A 6,005-nucleotide genomic window follows, 5' to 3' on the forward strand; every position below is an offset into this window, starting at 1 on the left:
TGTGAAAAAAGATACAGTAAACATTTTACATATGAAAAATCCTTTATAGTGCCTTGTAAAATTCTCGCCTATTAAGATTTAGCTTGTATTGATGGACGTGTGTGCTAGTGAGATACTCAAAATTATCTCATGAAACCAAAAGAAATTGATGGTATATGCGGGATATTTATCTGGACATGGTATCATCCCTAATGTCTCACGACGACTGTCATCTGGTTATTATCGTGTCTTTGCCACATGATTTATATTGAGCTGACTCAAATTCCCAACGATTATACACAATTTCCAAAAGCTGCCGCCCGACATTCAGAAATCAGGATTTTAAAAAAGATTCCAGTGATTCTAATGTGCAGCCAAGATTGAGACCACTGCTCTAGTGGCTCTGTTCTCCCTGCATCCCGTTACTGAAACTGCTTACAAAGCCCTGCCAGCAGGTTTGGGTTGTTTAATTACTGCAGGAAGTCTGAGTGCTGAGATAGCTAAACACTGGAGCCTGCCCTGCCCAGGCCTCTGCCTCTCACCGATGATAATAAAAACGCCACTGCAGCAGCTCTGACACTCCAGAGAGTCCATTCCAGACTGAGATCTCTGATACTAGTAGAGTATTTCATGTCTGTACAGTGGCTCCCCAGAAAGGGGTAAATAAGGCTTTCCTGGAAACTGTTGGAAGATCAAAGAAATGCATGCCTGTGAGTGCACATTTATAAAGTGAAAGTACTACATGACTGTTGACCGTCATAATTTCTTTTTTTTTAAACCTAAAAAAAATTGGTTTGTTTTGAAAAGGCAGTACATGCACAAGGGAAAACAAATAGCACCAAAGAAAATGCAGTGAAAAGTAACCCTTCCTTTCACAGGTGACTGAGCTCTCTCCTCCACAGAGGCAACCATTTCCTAGATCATCAGTTCTCAACCTGTGGGTCCCAACCCCTTTGGCGGTTGAACGACCCTTTCACAGGGGTCGCCTAAGACCATCCTGCATATCAGATATTTACATTACGATTCATAACAGTAGCAACATTACAGTTATGAAGTAGCAACGAAAATAATTTTATGGTTGGGTCACAACATGAGGAACTGTATTTAAAGGGCCAGAAGGTTGAGAACCACTGTCCTAGATCATCTTTTTGGCACCCACCCTTTCAGAAATCACCTTTATATATACAAGCACATATGTGTGTATATACATCTATATTCACCTTTTTTTTTTTACCCCAGTAGTAGCATACATTGTTCTGCGTCTTGCTTTTTACCACTTAATATATTTTAGAGATTATTCCATAATATACATTCTTTGCATAGTTTTCTACCCTAAGGCTGTACCAAAATGTATTTAATTCATTTCCTACTAATGGACATTCAGATGGTTTTTCAAACCATGCTACAATGAATAACTCCGTTTAGTTGTCTTTTCACACATGTGGAATAGTCTGGTTGAACATATTCCCAGAAAGGGAGTTTCTGTGGCAGAGGAGTTGGATTTCAATCCTCACCTGAGCACATGTTTATTGACTTTAGAGAATGGGGAAGGGAGAGAGAAACACTGTTGTCTCCCGTATGTGCCCCCACTGGGGATCAAACCCCCAACCTAGATATGTGCCCTGACTGGGAATCGAACCCACGACCTTTCAGTGCAGGGGATGATGCTACAACCAACTAAGCAATACCAGCCAGGGCCAGAGGAGTTGGATTTTAGGCTTTGACGGATGAGGCCAGTGCATGGTAGTATAACACAGCCTGGAGCTAAGTGCTGACTCAGCCACTTATTAGTTGCATGAACTTGGACAAATCACTCTATGTCACAGTTTCCCCATCCCTCACAGGGTTGCTGGGAAAATTCAATGCGTTAAAACACAAAAACTGCTTAGAGTACCTGGCATGTAATAAACACATAGCATTAGCCTTTATTATATCGATTTATTATTTCGTCAAGTTACTTTTATTAAAAAGTAACCTTGCCAACATTGCTTATTTTCCAACTTTTTTAACTTTGTCAATCTGATGGGTGAAAAGGGTATCTCATTGTGATTTTAATTTTCCTATAATATACTCAATTACTGAATAATTCAGTGACCTTATTCCTACTGACCCTCCTTGCAGCATTTGACATTTGAAGTCTAGATCTATTAAGTCATTCCCTCCTCCTTGGCAAGTCTTCTCTATTGCCTCCTGGAATACTACACTATACTCCTTTGGTTCTCTTCCTTTCTGGTCTTTTAATGGTTCCTCTCCCTCCTTTCCTCCTGCCCTGATTCTTAAGCTCTTCTCAGCATGGCTTCACCCACTTTTCTAACCTTATTTCCTATCCTTATTTCCGACATTATTTTCTTCTAAATACATACACTACTTGTTCTCTGGTCCCATTTGTATGCTTTCCTGCCTCTGTCTTTGCTCATGTTCTAACTGGAATTCCATCTCTTCTAGGATTGACAGATAAAATACAGGACAACCATTAAATCTAAATTTTTAGTGTTTTTATCTGAAATTAAAATTTAACTGGATATTTTCTTTTAGTTGCTAAATCTAGCAACCCTCCCTCCAAGACATTGTGCCCCCTAATGCAGTTAAATCTTTCTGTCTTACATCATTGTTACTTGTGTTCATACAAGAATAAAAGCCTTAACCAGGCAAGAGCTGGGTCTTCCCTTTCTTTGATTGTATATACAGCTGTGCATACCATAGTTTCTCAGGAAATATTTGCTGAATTCAGTGATATAAATTTTCTGTTATATGGTTACAGGAAAATTTCTTTCCCCGTCATTCCTTTCCTCATTCCCACCTCCAGCAGTTCTTGTTGATTTTGAGTAATTGCTTACTCCAAGCCCACTTAAATTATCTATAATTTAATGTGTATGTGTTTATACCAATTCAAATGGATTAGTTAATCTATGGTAGCTAATCTTTCAAAGATTTGTCTTGGCTCTCCCATTGACTAGCTGTACAATATTAGTCCAGTTATTTTACCTCTTCAAGCCTTGGTGTTTTGTTTTGTTTTTTATAGGGTGTAAGACTTTATTTTATTTTTTAAAATTGATTTGAGAGAGAGAGAGAGAGAGACCAGTTGCCTCCTGCACGTGCCCCAACTGAGGATTGAACATGCAACTACATATGTGCCCTGACCTGGAATCAAACTGCCACCTTCTGGTATATGGGACGATGCTTCAACCAACTGAGCCACGCTAGCCAGGTCAAGCCTTGGTTTTCTTAATCTATACAATAGTAACAAGTGCATTACTACAGGCACCTATGATTAAAGCAGGTGATCCATGTCAAGCACTTAATATACATTAAGGGCTCAATATATGTTAGCTGTTGTATCTGTGAAAGGCTCTATGAAGGAAAATACAGTGGGGCCTTGACTTACGAGTGTTCCGACTAACGAGTTTTCTGAGATACCAGCTGTCTCTCGGCCGATTTTTTGCATTGAGTTGATAGAGTAATTTGAGTTAACGAGCTCGGTCTCAGAACGAATTAAACTCATAAGTCAAGGCCCCACTGTATACTGGGGTCTGTAAGAATTTACACAAGGAGTCCTGAGCTAGATCAGAGAGAGCTTCCTTGAGAAATAATACCTGATATTTATTGAGTTCTCACCATATGCCAGTATATTAGATTGCTAGGGCTACCATAATAAAGCACCACAGACTGGGTGGCTTATCAGAAATTTGTTTTCTCACAATTGGAGATTGAAGTGTTGGCAGGGTTGGTTTCTTCTGAGGCCTTTATCCTTGGCTTATAGGTAACCATTTTCTTTCTGTGTCTTCACATGGTCTTCCCTCTGTACCTGTCTGTCTTCATATGTCCTCTTCTTATAAGGATACCCTAATTGAATTAAGACCCGCTCTAATGACCTCATTTTACCTTAATTATCTTTTTAAAGACCCTATCTCCAAATATGGTCACACTCTGAGGTCCTGGGGGTTAGGACTTCAGCATATGAATTTTGGAGGCACACAACTCAGCCCCTAACAGTTCAGCACTAATCTGTAGTCCTTACATGCATTATTTTACATCAACTCTATCATTGCTATTTTAATCTTACAAACTGAGGTGTAGAGAGGTTAAGCATTTTCCAAATTATACAATACCTAGGAACCAATAGTGCTCAGGCCTGAATCTAGATAACCACCCACTGAAGGTTTATGAAATACTGAAGGATGAGTTGGAGCTGGCCCACCAAAGATTAGAGGGAGCATACCAGGTAGAGGGGAGTATATTGAAAGGCCCTGGAGTGGAAGAGAGCTTGGCACATATGAGGCGATGAACGAGTCAAGGTGATGATGTTAAAGAAGTGGACCAGAGAAAATCACAGCAGTCCTTACAGGCCATGGCTAGGATTAAGATTTTGGTCTTTATCCTAAGAATAATGGGAAACCATTGAAGGATGACTTTACCCACTGAATAATAAACCACTTGAAAGAAACACAAAAATCCTAGTTTTAATTTTTTACAGATGAGGAACCAAGATCTGCAAGATTTTTCAATGTATTGCACCTAAGCTTCCATATAACTCAATCACGAGGGTGAAATATTTGTAAAGTTGGCTTCTTACTACTTAAAACAGGTGGGTGCCCTGGCCAGTGTGGCTCCTTTGGGTGGGCATCCTTTCGTGTACCAAAAGATTGCTGGTTCCATTCCCCGGTCAGGGCACATGCCCGGGTGGGGGCTTAATACCTGGTAGGTGGCGTGCAGGAGGCAGCCCATCAATGTTTCTCTTTCACTGATGTTTCTCTCTCTCCCTTCCTCTCTCTCTAAAAATCAATAAAAATATTAAAACAAAAACAGGTGGGTATGTATCTAAAAGCAATGTATGGTGTAGGTGGCCTATAAGCTGTGCTGGGTTCCCCAGATGGGAATGGGAAAGTTGAGAGTTCTAGCCATCGAACTGATTTAATCTTGGTCTGATGTTTTGGCCGCCTTAAATGTAGAAATGTCATGAGGGCCACCACTCAGCATTAAAACTCAAAAGAATAAGACCGAGTAGCTTTTCCTAATTTGTTGTTGTTAATCCTCACCTGAGGATACTTTTCGATTGATTTTTAGGGAGAGTGGAAGAGAGAAGGAAAGGCAGAGAGAAACATCTATGTGAGAGAAACACATGGATTGATTGCCTCCTGCACTCCCCCAACCAGGACCTGGGCAGGGAGGAGTCTGCAACCAAGGTACATGCCCTTGACCCTAATTGAACCCGGGACCCTTCAATCTGCAGGCCCACGCTCTATCCACTCAACCAAACCAGCTAAGGGCGCTTTGCCTAATATTTTTAAACAGCTTTATGTAGCTACAATTTACATACTGCAAAACTCACCTGTTTTAAGTGTACAATAATTTTTAGTAAATTTACAGGACAACCACCACCGCAATCCAGTTGTGGAATATTTCCATCACACTGAAAAGATTCTTACTGTCCATTTACAATCAATCCCGGCCTGTTCCAAATCAGCCTAAGTGTATTTTACAGAGTTGAGATGACCTTACAGACCTCAAATAAGCCCCAAAAGGAACCCAGGATTGGACTCCCAATGACAATGAATATAGGGTATATATGTATGTTTTTTCAGCGTGCCAACTATGTCCAGGCTCTATCTGTATGTGAGGAATTCATTCTTCCACTGACCAAAACACAGTTAGCTTCCCTACGTGTTTATCTAAGTGGTGCAAAAGCGGTAAGCGGGTGCCTCTAAACACGCAACGCGCGCATCTGTGGAGATGAGCACCATGTGCTGAGTGATAACGTGTATCCAAGGCAGCTCCAGTCCGAGTCGTGTGCGCCTGCGCGGCTTCGTGAGTGCCTAGAAACCAGTAACTAAAACCCCCTGCCCGCCATCTGCCGGTTCTGCTGCTGGAGCACCGCCGTCTCAGACCCGAGCGTTCAGCCGGGATACACAACGAACCCAGGCCCGGTAGGTAAACCCATCCCCTCGCTTTCCCCACCCGGAGCTCGCTCGGAGGACCGAGATTGTCAGGCTACACTCAGGAGCCGCTAGAATGGGGCGCTCTGCCAT

Source organism: Myotis lucifugus, unplaced genomic scaffold, assembly GCF_000147115.1.
Source record: "Myotis lucifugus unplaced genomic scaffold, Myoluc2.0 scaffold_124, whole genome shotgun sequence".
In the NCBI taxonomy this organism is placed as follows: domain Eukaryota; kingdom Metazoa; phylum Chordata; class Mammalia; order Chiroptera; family Vespertilionidae; genus Myotis; species Myotis lucifugus.